We start from the raw sequence: 16,865 nt of genomic DNA, 5'->3' as shown, positions 1-16,865 counted from the left end.
GTCTCTTTGCATAACCATTATGCTATCTACCCCCACGCTTTTCTATTCTTTATCCCTCTGCCAGATGTCTCCTAGAAGACAAAAATCTCCCATATATGGTCTGGGAGGTGGTGCAATGGATAAAGCACTGGATTCTCAAGCATGAGGTCCCAAATTCAATCCCTGGCAGCACATGTACCAGAGTGATATCTGGTACTTTCTCTTTCTCACTAACAAATAAATAAAAATCTTTAAAAAAAATACAAAAAAATAAAATCTCCCGTATTTGAGAACCACTGCCCTAAATGAAAATCATCCCCCACAGTGCATTAGGAAACTTGGGAATTCATCTGGGAAAAGTGCTGGTTGGTTAAGTTAAATATTTATACAGCAAGCTTCCTGGGAGCATGGGCCCTGGATCATTATGGGTGCAGAAGTTAGGAGTTCTGGCTTCTGTAATTGCTTCTGCACTAGACATGGATGTTGGCCAGTCAATCCATACTCCCTGCCTGTTTGTATCTTTCTCTAGTGGGACTGGGCTCTGGAGAAGGGGTTCTAGGACACATTGGTGAAGTTATCTGCCCAGCGAAGTCAGGTTGGCAACATGGTAGCATCTGCAACTTGGTGGCTGAAAAGCATTAATATAAATAAATTGTTTAATAATAGAATAAATTGTTTAATAATCAGGAATCTATAGGTAGGAATATAGCAGATAAGAATATAGCAGATCCTTCACATTGGAAGGATGTAGGAAATCTATTTTAGGTATAATTCCAAGGGGCCCATGTCGTTGCTAATTTTTGTCTGAGCCTGACAGCCAACATGCAGGTGGGCTAAAGGTATTGTCTAGGGAGATGGTGTCAGAGTTGGAAGTAAAGTTTTCTAGTAAGGACTAGAAAACTGGATCAGGGCAGAGAGTAGCTCTCAGATATGGGAAAAGTAACTGTAAGCCCCATCGGTCTGATCTGGGGCGCATATTCAGCATAGAAGCCTATATAACCTCTGCATCCCTGTAGGTCTGAGCTCACATTCTTTGGTAATAGCTAGGAACATTCTAGGCTGCACCCAATTCAGGACCAATCTACCTTGAGTGGCAGAGTATGTTGACCCAGTCTCCCTTCAGAGAGTGGGGCAGTCCCTACCGTTGTTGTTCCACATTGAGGGCAAGGTCCTGTAGAGGCCCATAGAAGGACCCATGATACTGTTCCTGAGCAAAGGGAGATTTTTTTTATTTATTTAAAAAAGGAGACATTAACAAAACCATAGGATAAGAGGGGTACAACTCCACACAGTTCCCACCACCAGAACTCCATATCCCATCCCCTCCCCTGATAGCTTTCCTATTCTTTATCTCTCTGGGAGTATGGACCCAAGGTCATTGTGGGATGCAGAAGGTGGAAGGTCTAGCTTCTGTAATTGCTTCCCCACTGAACATGGGCATTGACTGGTCGATCCATAATCCCAGCCTGCCTCTATCTCTAGTAGGGTGGGGCTCTGGGGAAGCAGAGATCCAGGACACATTGGTGTGGTGGTCTGTCCAGGGAAGTCTGGTTGGCATCATGCTAGCATCTGGAACCTGGTGACTGAAAAGAGAGTTAACATACAAAGCCAAACAAATTGTTGAACAATCATGGACCTAAAGGCTGGAATAGTGCAGATGAAGTGTTGGGGGGGTCCTTCATTTTGCAGATAGCTAGTAGGCATATTTTAGTTATATTTCAAAGGGCCTATAGCTATACTAGTTTTCATTTTTTCTCTGAGCCTGAAATCTGATATGCAGGTGGATCCATGTTATTGTCTGGGGAGTTGATGTCATGGCTGGAAAAGGAACAGAAAGCTGGATCAGGGAAGAGAGTAGCTCCCTAATATGGGGAAGGAGTATAAATATTGTTGACTGTAAATCCCATCGATTTGATTTGGTCTGGGGCCCATATTCAGCTTAGGAGCCTGTGTGACCTCTGCATCCCTCTAGATCTGAGCTCACATTCTGTGGTCATGAGTAGGAACAGTCCAAGCTGCCCCAATTATCAACCCATCTTCCTCAGGTGTAGCATAGAGTATGTTTCATAGAGTAGCATAGAGTATCCTTTGGAGGATGGAACATTCTCTACTGTTGTTGATCCAAGTTGAGGGCAAGGTCCTATGTGGGGCCCACAAAGGGGTCTATTTTGTTGTTCCTGATAGTGATGACCTGTAACAATGGAGAGAGGAATTTATTTGAGGTCTAGGCCCATCATGTCTGTTTGGGAATCTCAGGACTCCCCGAATAGGACCCCAGCTGATGGGGTAGCCTGAAGTGACTATCAGACCAGTCTCTTGCCCTTATTCATTTTTTGCAGTCCTTGCTTTGCTAAGGTGAGCTTTGGAGTGAGTGAGAGAACTGTAATCGGAAGTAGGTAAGGAGGTTATCTAAGTCTAATTAGATACTGTTTCATTAGGAACTTTATACTGACTCACTGCAGACTGTTGTGTACTTTTGCTTTCAGGTATATATTTTTGCAAAGGGAGATTTTTAAAGCAATAAACATACTGTCAACCCAAAAAAAAAAAAAAAAAAGGACTGAGAAGTTTTACTGAAAAACTTCTTCATGTATAGTGTCAGCATGTAGCATTTGCAGCTAAGATCATGTGATTTTATAGAAGAAAAAAGATGTCTTTCCAGGAAAGCTAGAATTTACCCTCTGCAGAACTTGGGTTTATTGTTGAGTATCTGATTACTGAACATGATCGAGATAAGCACAGACTTGCAGAACAGGCTAATGTCTTGCTATGTCTGGCAGTGCACAACATGTGGTCTCAACCTTAGCATAGTTTTAGAATAGCAGAAAATTCCTGGATGATTTCAAGCTGTCTAGTACACATGCTATAAGCATTGAGCTTCTGCAAAGCATAATGAGTGGCTCTGAAGGGCACTTGATTGTTAAGAGTTGGGTGGTTCACCAGGAATGAGTCCCACAGGGAGTCGTGTCAGGTCACTGCACCAACGGGCCATCTCCTGCCAAAAGGATTCATTTTCAGTCTCAGCTGTCCCACTTGGAAGCACCTCGCTATGGGGAGAATGTGCTCCCTCCCTATCTTCCTTAGTCCTTTGCCACAGCCACTAACAAGTTCTTTTCAAATACCAATCTCTGGTACTAGCTGTGGAAGATTAATGGGATATCCTTGTTCCCTGGCCTTCACAGTTTATTTTCCTTATACTCATACTGTGGTTTCAAATGAACCTTTCTGAATTTTGACCACACTCAGGGTGAGAGTAAGTGCTATATAATAATGTTCCATGGGGGGCTGAGTGGTAGCGTACCTGGTTGAGCGCACATATTACAATGCACAAGGACCTGGGTTCAAGCCCCCGGCCGCAAGGGGAAAACTTCACAAGTGGTGAAGCAGGGCTGCAGGTTTTCCCTGCAAGGGGAAAACTTCACAAGTGGTGAAGCAGGGCTGCAGGTGTCTCTCTGTCTCTCTCCCTATCATCCCCTTCCCTCTTGATTTCTGGCTGTCTCTATCCAATAAATAAAGATAATAAAAAATATTTTTTTTAATAATGCTCCATGGGTCCCTTTCTAGGGGTTAGGAGGAAGGAGTTCTATGCGCCTTTCATTTCATCCTTACTGAGCACTTTGTGCCAGTTTTTATGGGCAGATGCTACGGTTTCAGTACATAGTTAACAAGGATGTGTGGGAAATAGACACACATACACACACACACACACACACACAAATTGCAGTGGCAATGATGTAGTAATGTAGGAAGAGAAACTTAGGTCTAAATGGCCTCTAATTATAAAACCATCCTCATAAATCAAACATTTAAACTTCCAGTTGTAGGAATAGAGGAGATAGCATAGTGATTATGCAAAGGACTTCAGACTTGAGGTCCAATGTACCAGGTTCAATCCCCAGTACCACCATAAACCAGAGCTAAGCAATGCTCTAGGTTATAAAGATGATAGGTAGGTAAGGAGGGAAGGAGGGAGATAGATAGATAGATAGATTGATAGATAGATAAAAAAATTCCAGTTAAGCTATCAGGGGAGGGGATGGGATATGGAGTTCTGGTGGTAGGAATTGTGTGGAGTTGTAACCCTCATATCTTATGGTTTTGTCAATGTTTCCTTTTTATAAATAAAAATAAAAAATAAAATTAGAAAAAATTTCCAGTTACAGACAAGAAAACTGATATTTTAAGATTTCAAAGTAACTTATTCAAGCAAAATAGCAAATAAATATTGGAGCTGAGACTGGAAAGATCTGTTTGGCACCAAAACTGATGCCTGACAAATGATTCTGATGGGAGAGTGGGAGTGGGTGGAGTGGCTTTGTGGGACATTGGACATTAAGCAATATCCAGAGAAGTATTTCTGATTGTCACAACTGGCTCTACGAGTTACTGCTAAATACCCTGTAATATACAGGATAGACCAAAGAATTATTCAACCCACTTATTGAAAGATAGGGGGTTGATATTTTGTCCTTTTCAGATTCAATGATAAATTTATGATAAAATATTTCCACTGCCGGGGGCCGGGCGGTAGCACAGCAGGTTAGGCACACATGGAATCAATCATACATGGTGCAAAGTGAAAGGAAGTACTGAGGTAAGGATCCTGGTTTGAGCCACCAGCTCTCCACCTGCAGGGGGGGTCCCTTCACAAGCAGTGAAGCAGGTCTGCACGTGTCTTATCTTTCTCTCTTCCTCTCTGTCTTCCCCTCCTCTCAATTTCTCTCTGCCCTATCCAACAGCAAAAGCAATAACAATAAGAACAAGGGCAACAAAATGGGGGAAATGGCCTCTAGGAGCAGTGGATTTGTAGTGCAGGCACTGAGCTCCAGCGATAATCCTGGAGGCAAAAAAATAGATATAGGTATTTCCACTGCCTGGAGATGCTTTGTGGTGATTTTTTTTTTTGTTTTTCTCACAAAAGTAGTTAAGAACTAGTATTAGTTTTGGGAGTGATTTATACAGATGTGTTAGATAACGTCAGGATCTTGGTGAACTAATTTGAGTCAGTGGCCAAAGAATTCTCTCCATGCTTGACCAGTCCCCACCCTACCCTGCCACAACACTCCTGCTGTGGAAATCAATCAGCTGTGTATCTCAAGCTGTTTCCTGTAGGGTGTGTTGTGGAATGGCATCAGCCCCTGCACCAGCTGGGAGTGCTGATCTCAGTGTGATTTTATCAGACGCTGTCTCTTTTGAGCCTTGCTATTTGGAACAAAGGATCCTCTGTTAGAAATGCAGAGAACTAGTGTGATTGGACAACCAGCATGTATGCACATGGTTCCCACGGAAAAAAAATAGACATAAATTATGCAGTAGCCTTCTAAAACTTGGCCTCTCAGGGTGGGTTCCCTTAGTTTCTGTCAGTATTCACCAGTCTTTCTATGAATGCTTATCTCCCCCAGATCAATTCGGGAACCGTCAGATCTGACTAATTAAATGGTGGCATCCTTCAGACGTAGTCTGTATATGTTACTCCAGTTTTTTTTTTTTTTTTTCCTTCTCCAGTTTTGGAAGCTACATTGATAGATTGGTAGCTTCCACTATCTTCCCAGCCCTGCTTCTTATGTAGACTGTCCAGTCCATCCACTTATCCCTATTCCAAACACTCCTTACATATTTTACCTGCTTAATTTCTACCCATCCCTGAAGGCTAAGTTCAAATACCATTTATCCGGGATATGAAAATAAGTCTTCTTCATCTCCCACTTGACTATTTCTCCTGAACTCCTAAATCCCTTAGTATGTATATTTCATTACATTAGTTTGAGCAGAGCAAAGAAAGAAATTTGCCACTTCAGATCTACCTGGAAAAGCTAGATTCTGAGATATTGTTTTGTAGTTACCCATCATTTTAGAATCCTGTCATTCACTCAATTAGTTGGTAGTTACAAAGGATCTTCAAACTTCATTCAGTTTGGTAGAATAGGGAGAAAAAAATGTACACTAATCTGAGTAACAAATACCCAGCTTTAAATTCTGCCTCTCTTACTCACTAGGTTAAGTGACCTTGAGGGTAATTACTTAACCTCTGTATGGTTACTTGAACTATAAAATGTGAACAATGGTAAATCATACCTTCAGAGTTTTTATGAGGATTAAATAAAATGAAGTAGATGAAAGCATTGGACATGTTTTAAGTACTCAGCAAATGCTATCATTTTATTTTAAAGTTTTTTTCCAGACCTATAAATTAAATTATTATGAAATATTTTAATAAGAAAAGTTTTGCCCTTTATTGCCTTGGGTTGATCACTCTCCAGATTAAATATTCTCCCTCTCTCTCTTTCTTGAAGAAAAAAAAACAGAAGGTATGATGGTAAAGTAAAATTAGTTTGGGGGTCAGGCAGTGGCTCATCTGGCTGAGTGCACATGTTACAATGCTCAAGAATTTAGGTTCAAGACCCTGGTACCCACCTGCAAGGAGAAAGCTTCACAAGCATTGAAGCTGTGATACAAATGTCTCTTCCTCTTTCTGCCTTTTGTCACAGTTTCTATCTCTAGCCAATAAATAAAATGTTTTTAATTTTTATTAGTGATTTAATATTGTTTTACAAAGTTATAATGGGTATAATTCCACACTTTTCCCACCACCAGAGTTCTGTGTCCCTATTCCCTCCATTGGAAACTGCATTAGTTCTCCTAAGATCATAGATATGGGTTGGTTATTATTTCCATAACTAACTGTTTATATTTTTGTATTAAATGAAATATTTTTTAAAGAGTAAAATTAGCTCAGTGACATTAGAGAAACAAACAGAAGGATAAACAACTTTCCTTTACAGTTTCTTGGGGGAAACAAATAGAGAAATCCCTTGAAAATGATAATTCAACCACAACAATGTTAAACAACAAGGGCAACAAAAGAGAATAAAAAATAAATAAATAAAGACCAGGTTGCTATACACATATCACCCTCAAACCAAAAAAAAAAGATAATTCAAGAAATTCAACATATCTTGAGTCTTCTTCAATTTGAATTCATTGTGTACATTCCAGTGAACCATTTAATACCAATAACACCTTGCAATCCACTCCCAAATATAGAGCTCAGATTTTGGCCTAAATCTTTAAATTGAGACTTATTGATAAATTACTTAGTTGTAGTCAGTGATAAGAATTGTGTTAGTAATAAAATGGAAGACAGTTTTTTTTAATGTTCCCTCTGTTATGTATTTTACCTTCTGTTTTATTTGTTTGTTTAAGGGGTTTTGTTTGTTTGCTTACTTTTACTAAAAGAAATCTCTACAACATTTTCTTAAGAATCAACCCAAGGATCTATTTCATAGAAATAGCCAAGCAATTTGTGAAGTTGTTTATTTGTGAATATTATAAACTGAAGAGATCTAAGTGAAAGCCCACATTGTCACTTTCACATCTGGTCACCCCCAAATCTTTATGCTACATCAACCCTGCTTTTGCCCATAACACTGACTAATTTTTTTTTTATGTTTTATTATATTTATTATTGGATAGAGACCATCAGAAGTGAGAGGGAAGGGGGAGATAGAGAGGGAGAGAGACAGAGAGACCTGCAGACCTGCTTCACCACTTGTGAAACTTTCTCCCTGTAGGTGGGGACCGGGGTCTTGAACCTGGGTCCTTGCATACTGTAATATGAGTGCTTAACCAGGTGGTCCCTCCGGTCTGCTTCTCTTTTCAGAGCATTTATCACAATTAAACTCCATTATTTTACATTAGCAATAGTATTTAATCATAAATAAATGTAGACAATCACACTATTTGGTTGTCAGAAAAGTCATGACACATGTATGCATAGAAAAGCACATGATGATTTTCCTGATAACCCAATATTTCTCTTTTTTGTGTGTGCCAATCCTAAGTGATGGAAAGCAGTGGGGAGGACCATGGACACAGAGCCTCGGTTATATGTGATTTAAGATTTCACTCCTTACGGGCATGTTTTTCAGTCATAGTGAGAACTATGGAGGACGCCACAACCTCAGAGCTTCCCAGTGCCATGGCCCTCATGTGGCCCAAGTCTGAACCCTGCTCAGTGAGCTATCTCTGAGACCTATTTATTTAAAAAGGAAAACAATTGAAACTCTAAGCCATGTGATTTTAAAATTAAAAAAAAAAAAAAGAAATAGCATTACTAATCTATGCTCCATAAACAAAGAAAGCAAAGTGTTAAGAGTAGAGGTTGTTGGATAAAATAGTACTTCCATCTCAGCCAAGTCATTTATTTTCCACAACTGAATTTACACAAATGCCTGTCTCTCCTACTAGAATGTAGACAACTGACCGTCAGTCTCACCCTCAGTGCATAGCATAGTCTAGGGCACATAGTGAACCATAATAAAGATACATTGAGTGAGTCAAGCGGTAGCACAGCAGGTTAAGCGCAGCAGGTTAAGCGCACGTGGTGTGAAGCGGAAGGACCTGCATAAGGATCCCGGTTCGAGCCTCCGGCTTCCCACCTGCAGGGGAGTTGCTTCACAGGCAGTGGAGCAGGTCTTCAGGTGTCTATCTTTCTCTCCCCCTCTCTGTCTTCCCTTCCTCTCTCCATTTCTCTCTGTCTTATCTAACAATGACTACAACAATTTAAAAAAAAAAAAAAGGGCAACAAGGAAAACAAATAAATATTAAAAATAAAAAAGATACATTGAATGAATGAAAATAAAAGAATCAGGGATATACTACATAAAAACTATTTGCTGGGGGACATGCGGTAGCACCTTGGGTTAAGTGCACATGGCACGAAGTGCAAGGACCAGTGTTAAGGATCCTGGTTTGACCTGTGCACCCCACCTGCAGGGGGGTCGGTTCAACAGTGGTGAAGCAGGTCTGCAGGTGTCTGTATTTCCCCCTCTGTCTTCCCCTCTCTCAATTTCTCTGTGTCTTATCCAACAACGATAAACAACAAGAGCAGCAAAAGGGAAAAAAATAGCCTCCAGGAGCAGTGGATTTGTACCAAGCCCCAGTGATAACCCTGGAGGCACCATGCCCCAGTGATAACCCTGGAGGCAAAAAAGAAAAAAACTATTTGCCTTCAGAGGACAGAAAGAGGCATGCAAAAGACAGAGCTGACTAGAAAGGTAGTATGTGGCTAGTACAGTGTCATGGAAGCCAAAGCAGCAGTCTCAAGAAGAAAGGACTAGCACCTCCTCACCACTGAATTTCCTCCACCCCCCCCCCCCCATTATCATTGCACTGACACAATTCTCTTGAAGTATTTACTGACTTCCTAGCCAAGTCTAGTGGCCTTTTATGATTCATCCTCCTCCTGCTCATCTTTTTGTGGCATGTAACATCAGATCTTCTCTCCTAAAGCCTTCCTGTTCATTTACTTTCCTAACAATGCACTTTCTCCATTCCTTTCTCCAGTTGCTCTTTTTTGGTTCACACATATGTGTTTCCTAAAATTCTGTCACTGACCCCTTTTTTCTCTACAGTCAACTCCTAGGAGACCTAGACTCTTACTGACCTATGGGAGAAAAGCTTTCAAAATTTAAACATTTTATGTGAAGAACCTTTCTAGACATCTGTACTTGTATACCCTATAAGTATTTCACACTCGGTATGTTTTCAGTTGAGTATTTAGAGCATATTCTCTAGATGTCCTCAGTCATCCACAAGTAATACTACGTTACTTGAAAAGCATATTCCACCTACCTCCTACCTGTTCAATGTGTAGATGAAATATTTTGCCTCTGCAGTTTATTTCATAGCCCCCTTCCTCATTTTCACAGGTTCAGACTTTTGTTACTTGTTACCCAAACTGTATAATCTTCATGGTTGCTCCACCTTCAATTTTCCCCTGCTACAACCTATTCTATATATAGTGACACCAATGCAATACTTGCAGACCTAGACTCAAATAATAAGAGCTCAGATTCTTAGGAGTTGTGTTACTTGGACAAGTAAGTGTACTACCCTAAACTTGATTTCTGAATTAAGAATCTGTAATTTTTATTTACTTATTTATTTGTGCCTCCAGGGTTATCACTGGGGCTTGGTGCCGGCACTACAAATCCACTATTCCTAGAAGCCATTTTTTTTTTTCATTTCATTGGATAGAGACAGAGAGAGATTGAGAAAAGTGGGGGAGATAGAGAGGGAGAGAGTAAGACAGATAACCTGCAGACCTACTTCACTGCTTATAAAGCATCCCTCTGTAGGTGGGGAGCCAGGGGCTTGAACTCGGATCCTTGCATGGGGCCTTGAGCTTAGTACTATGTGTGCTTAATCCAGTGTGCCACCACCTGGCCTCCAGGATTTGGAATTTTTAAATGAGATAGTATATATTAAATAACATTTGAGTGAACATCTATTTCCAAATTCTTTTTTTTTTTAATCTTATTTATAAAAAGGAAACACTGACAAAGCCATAGGATAAGAGGGGGGGTACAACTCCACACAATTCCCACCACCAGAACTCCATATCCCATCCCTCCCTTGATAGCTTTCCTATTCTTTATCTCTCTGGGAGTATGGATCTAGGGTCATTGTGGGATGCAGAAGGTGGAAGGTCTGGCTTCTATAATTGCTTCCCCACTGAACATGGGCATTGACTGGTCGATCCATACTCCCAGCGTGCCTCTCTCTTCCCCTAGTAGGGTGGAGTTCTGGAGAATCGGAGCTCCTGGACACATTGGTGGGGTTGTCTGTCCAGGGAGGTCTGGCTGGCATCATGGGACCTGGTGGCTGAAAAGGGAGTTAACATATAAAGCCAAACAAATTGTTGACTAATCATGTTCCCATTTGTGGGCCTTGTTTTTTATTGTTGTTGCAGTTATTGTTGTTGTTATTGATGTCATCATCGTTAGGTCAGAGAAATGGAAAAAGGAGGGGGAAGACAGAGAGGAGGAGAGAAAGATAGACACCTGCAGACCTGCTTCACTGCCTGTGAAGCAACTCCCCTGCAGGTGGGGATCTGGGAGCTCGAACTGGGATCCTTATGCTGGTCCTTGTACTTCTTGCCACATGCATTTAACCTGCTATGCTACCGCCCAATTTCCTTTTTTTATTTTTTGTTTATAAAAATGAAACATTGACAAAACCATAGGATAAGAGGGATACAACTCCACACAATTCCCACGATCAGAACTCTATATCCCGGGCAGTGGGCAGTAGCGCAGCAGGTTAAGCACACGTGGTGTGAAGTGCAAGGACAGGCTCAAGGATCCCAGTTTGAGCCCCCAGCTCCCCACCTGAAGGGGACTTGCTTGACAAGTAGTGAAGCAGGTCTGCAGGTGTCTTATCTTTCTCTCCCCCTCTCTGTCTTCCCCTCCTCTCTCCATTTCTCTCTGTCCTAACAACGATGACATCAATAACAACAATAACTACTACTACAACAACAACAAAAACAAAAACAAGAGCAACAAAAGGGAAAAATAAATAAATGTTTAAAAAAGAACTCTATATCCCATCCCCTCCCTTGATAGCTTTCCTATTCTTTATCCCTCTGGGAGTATGGACCCAAGGTCATTTTGGGATACAGAAGGTGGAAGGTCTGGCTTCTGTAATTGCTTCCCTGCTGAACATGGGAGTTGACAGTCTGATCCATACTCCCAGCCTGTCTCTGTCTTTCCCTAGTGGGGCAGGTCTCTGGGGAAGCAGGGCTCTAGGACACATTGGTGTGGTTGTCTGTCCAGGGAAGTCTGTTTGGCATCATGCTAGCATCTGGAACCTGGTGGCTGAAAAGAGAGTTAACATATAAAGCCAAACAAGTTGTTGACTAATCATGAACCTAAAGACTAAAATAGTGCAGATAAGGAGTTGGGGGGGGGGGGGTCTCTGTTTTGTAGATAGCTAGTAGGCATATTTTAGTTATATTCCAAAGGGCCTGTGACTATACTAGTTGTTTTTTTTTTCCCCCCGAGCCTGAAATCTGATATGCAGGTGGATCCAAGTTATTGTCTGGAGAGATGATGTCATGGCTGGAAAAAGGACCAGAAAGCTGGACCAGGGAAGAGAGTAGCTCCCAAATATGGGAAAGGTATATAAATATTGTTGACTGGACTTTAGTCATTTTTGTCTGAGCCTAACAGCCAACATGCAGGTGGGCTGAAAGTATTGTCTGGGAAGATGGTGTCAGAGTTGAGGACAGGACTAGAAAGCTGGATCAGGGCAGAGAGTAGCTCCCAAATATGGGGAAAGTGTATAAATACTGTTAACTGTAAACCCCATCAATCGGACCTAGGGCCTATTGTCTGTTCATATTTATCACAGGAGCCTGTGTAACTTCTGCATCCCTGTCAGTCTGAGCTCACATTCCATGGACACAGCTAGGAATATTCTAGGCTGCACTCATTTCAGGGCCAGTCTTCCGTGAGTGGCAAAACTGATAAGTAAATCTTATAAGTTAATGTTAACATAGTAATATGTTTAATAAAGTACAAATTTATTCTTGGCATTCAAAGGCCTTGATGAACTGTTCTGGAAGTGCTTACTATTTTGACCTCTCATAACCCTGCAGATTTATGCTTTTTTTAGGATCCCTGTCCTTGGCCCTTCACTTGGAAATCTTTATCTGCACCATCTCTAAATCCTAATGAACATATGTGATTAGCTCCATAAAGCCTTCCCTGATTCCCCTTGCCTGCCTTTTCCTACTCTTCTTCTTTGTCTTTCCTATGTTGAAAAGTCCCAAGCGTTTGTCATCACCACTATATTGGTGAGTGGCTAAACGAGGGATTAGTATACTGTCTTCTGGAAAGTATACAAGCAGGAAAAGGTTTACAGCGGTTATGAGAGTTCCTGTAGTGTGCAAAGTTTTCCCATGGATTTGGGAATACATGAGAGCTCATCAAAACCCCTAGTATTCCATTTAAATAAAGCTTCACATGTTACTGTATTGCTTAGTGAGCTGCTGTATAGTTATCTTTATATAATAAAATCACCAAAGGATGGTAGTGACTGATGCCCAGCAGGTACAGACTAATACTGTGGAGTTTCCACTTGCCAGAAAATAAATGCTTGTAAAGTCTAGCAATCCCAAGATGAAAGGCATTTTGTAGATTTAAAATGTGCAAGACCCAACCAGTTTTTTGTATCTTCCTCTAGTCAGAACTAATCTTCTAGGAGAGCAGTAGATAAAAAGAAAAGAAAAAAAAGCCTTTTCAGACTCTGCAGAAGAATAGATTGGGGTTTCCAGGTTATCCTAGAGCAGTGGTGGTTTAGTTCTGGAGCAGGCAAAAACAAAATGACAGGTCTAAAATTTGGAGGGGGAGCTTTGTTAAGACTGCAAAGAGTCTCCACTAGCTGTAATTAGGAAGCATCAGGAAGGGCTGAGAAGGGTTATTCTTTCTTCTGAGTTCACTGAAAGAAAACCCAATACCAAATTCTGTTCTTAGGAATTTCAAAATGAGTAGAGAATCTTTGAACTCTAATCAACTAACTGGAAACTAAATTGAAAAGTGGCTTCCGGTTGCATATTTGTGGTTACAGGACTGTATGTGTGTGTAGGGAAGGGGGCATATGAAGAGGCTCCGGAGCTCCCTGCACTTGTAAAAGTTTGCACACAGCATGTGAAAAGAACAGATGCTTTTTTGTTGTTGTTGAAGCTATCATAGTAACAAGAGGCTGAAAGCTGTATCAGGTATTTATTTCAGTCACTGAGATGGCTATTGGCAGAGTTCCACATACCAAAACTAAGGAGGAACTCATGAACAGATAAAATAAGGCATGAGGGAAAGGAACTTTGTGCTTCTTTTCTAAATACATACTAATGGTTAAAAACTTTAAAAAAAAATAAACATATATATATATGTATATATGGGGCACTGGGCAACTTTCTGTAATCCTTTTTACATGATTTGTGTTGGAACTTTTTGGAAGGTTTCTCTGTAATACTCAACACTTTAGTGAAGGAACTGTGAGATAAACCAGTAAGGAATTTGAATTTCATAGTTGCTAAAATGCTCCAATTTGTCATAATGGTGAAAGCAGTGAGAATCAGGTAAGTAGGTGTGGAGAAAGACTTAAACTGATTGATATCTGACTTGGTGAGGAAACAGGAAAGGAATTTCTGGCCATGAAGTTGGTGATTCCACATCAAGATCATTCTTTATAATAGAATAACCATGCATTCTGAGTTCAGAGCCAGAATTCCTCAGATTCTTCCAACCAGCGGGGGCCCTGGCACACTAAACAGACTGTTATGATATCTGAACACTTAAGTGTATTTGGCCAGGGAGATTTGCTGGTGAAATTGTTCTCACCTTCCCCAGGTTTTTCCAGTTGTACTGAATATTTAAAGGACAATTAAAATGCAGGCTTCCTGAAATGTTAAATGTCAGGTCTGTAAACTGATCAAGCCTTAATATAGTGTGCCAGAGTTAGAAGGCACCTTAAAATTCATCCTGAACAAAATGAGAAGATTTTTTAGGGGCCGGGCTGTAGTGCAGTGGATTAAGTGCACATGGCGTAAAGCACAAGGACTGGCCTAAGGATCCCGTTTCAAGCCCCCGGCTCCCCACCTGCAGTAGGTGTCACTTTACAAGCAGTGAAGCAAGTCTGCAGGTGTCTGTCTTTCTCTCCCCCCTCTGTCTTCTCTTTCAATTTCTCTCTGTGCCATCTAACAATAACAAGGGCAACAAAATGGAAAAAACAGCATCTAGGAGCAGTGGATTCATAGTGCAGGCACTGAGCCCCAGCAATAACCCTGGGGGCAAAAAAAATATTTGTTTAAAAATAAATAACAAAAACTGTTTCCCCAAATTCCTGTAAACTGTTTGTCTGCCTAAACATCTCCAAAGTTGGTAAAAGTCATCACATTGAGGAACACCCTTTTTTTTTTTTTTTAACCAGGTTACTGTTCAGCTCTGGTTTATGGTGGTGCAGGGGACTGAACCTGGGGCTTTGGAGCCTCGGGCATGAGAGTCTCTTTGCATAACCATTATGCTGTCTACACCCCCCCACACACCAGGAACAACCTATTCTTTGAATAGTTGTGAGAAAGTTCTTTGTTGGTTCAAAATCTGCCCTTGGATCTTAGTGTACCAGCCTAAAGAAACATCCAGAACACACTTCCTTCCTCCCACCTCCCAGACCTTCAGATGTTTCAGTTGATCATCTTGCCTGGAAATATCTCAGTTCAGATAATCTATGTTCCTTCTATTGTAATTTTATGTTTATTCCTCAAGGACAGGGCTTCTAGTGTCATGCATTTTCGCACCTGGAGGACTCAGAATTTGAAGGGGGCAATTCCCATACGTTTTAGATTAAAGAACATAAAAGCTAAACTATAAAAACAAAATTTAGTCCATTCTTCTCCCCCTTTTCAGCTTACAGATGGAAAGAATCTTTTGGATTTGAGTAGGCAGAATTGATCACCAGCCTCTTTTGAATTGAGAAATGAAGTGCAAAACATTTTGCCAGTGAAAAGGTCTTTAGATGCTTAATTCTGATCACAGGCTTCAACCTTATTTTTGCCAAGGACCTCTGGTTCACTAAGCCCAAGGCTCAGCTTTCACTGCCACATCTCCATACACCAACTCTTGGCTTCACTTATAGTTTGTGTAAAGACAGAAATAGCTTCTCCATAAGTTTTTTTTTCCCCTCCAGGGTTATTGCTGGGCTTGGTGCCTGCACCATGAATCCACCGCTCCTGGAGGCCATTTTTCCCCCTTTTGTTGTAGCCTCATTGTGGTTATTATTATTGCCATTGTTGATGTTGTTCATTGTTGGCTAGGACAGAGAGAAATGGAGAGAGGAGGGGAAGACAGAGAGGGGGAGAGAAAGATAGACACCTGCAGACCTGCTTCACCGCCTGTGAAGCGACTCCCCTGCAGGTGGGGAGCCGGGGGCTCCAACCGGGATTCTTACTCTGGTCCTTGTGCTTTGCGCCACATGCGCTTAACCCACTGCGCCACTGCCGGACCCCTCTCCATAAGTTTTAACATACATACTGACTACATGATCCAACAAAGATTCAGAATTTTTTTCCAGGAAATTTAAGAGACTTTTTTTTCCCTTGATAAAATCAGAAAATGACCACCACATGGTTGAGGAAGACCTAGGGGGGGGTTGACTTGTTATAAGGAAAACTGATAAATGTTACACATGTAAAAACTGCTGTATTTTACTGTAAGCCATTAATCCTACCAATAAAGGAAAAAGAATAAAAAAGGACCATCACAAACAAAGCACAGAATATTGCAGCCTTTCAGAAATGCACCTTGCTTCAGGTGGACGGTTTCCTAGGCTGTCCTTGAGACTTTGTTTATTAATGTGGCTAGATGACTCTACTCAAAGCTTGGATTGGAAGCTATAGTCAGAATTGTGGGCCACCCTTTATTAATACTTTACATTTGAGACTTGAAATACAGGTCCATTGCTTTTCAGCTGGCCCCAAGGAGAATAAAGAATCCCAGGTGTCTGGGCGTGGGGCTCTGTTACTGGCATCTTCACTTCCCTGCCCCAACCTCAGTCCTACACTCAGGTCTGTGGGCAGAGAAATCCTCAGGGGGGATGTATGTGAGAAGGGGGAGGGACAAAGTGCCCCTAGCATATCCAATGACTTGGTCTCAGTGCACGACCAAATTCCATGGGATACTAGCACAAGTGGCGGATTTTTAAGACTGGCATGATCTTGGGCCCAGCAGGACACGCCAAAGGTGACATTGGAGAGACTGGGGACAGCCTTTGGCGGCAGAACTCGAGCCGAAAGCGCTGCAAGCAGCCGGCCGCAGCCCCCAGACCCTGCCTGCGGGCAGATGGGGCCCCAGTAGCCCTTGCCAGAACTGGCTGGGTAGGGGAAGGCGGGGGCACCCCTTTTGGGTTTGCTCGCCCTTGTGCTGGGCTGGGAGCCCGGCGGGTTGGAGTGGCGGGGGCGGCAGGGGGCTGGGCCAGCGCGAGGAGGGCGGGGCGCTCCTTTGTCAGGGGATTTGCGCGGCGGCCACGACTCACGCCGGTGCCCTCCC

The 16,865-nt window shown here is 41.9% G+C and overlaps 1 protein-coding gene across 2 annotated transcripts in view; it reads left to right on the top strand.

Annotated features, from left to right (window-relative positions):
• The window catches only part of MACF1 (microtubule actin crosslinking factor 1), a 434,870-nt gene that overhangs the window by 321,378 nt on the left and 96,627 nt on the right, over nt 1–16,865 (top strand). The window lies entirely within an intron of this gene.

This window comes from Erinaceus europaeus, chromosome 13 (genome assembly GCF_950295315.1).
Source record: "Erinaceus europaeus chromosome 13, mEriEur2.1, whole genome shotgun sequence".
Taxonomy (NCBI): domain Eukaryota; kingdom Metazoa; phylum Chordata; class Mammalia; order Eulipotyphla; family Erinaceidae; genus Erinaceus; species Erinaceus europaeus.
The sequence above is the reverse complement of the archived record's forward strand: the minus strand, read 5'-3'. Positions and strand labels throughout refer to the sequence as shown.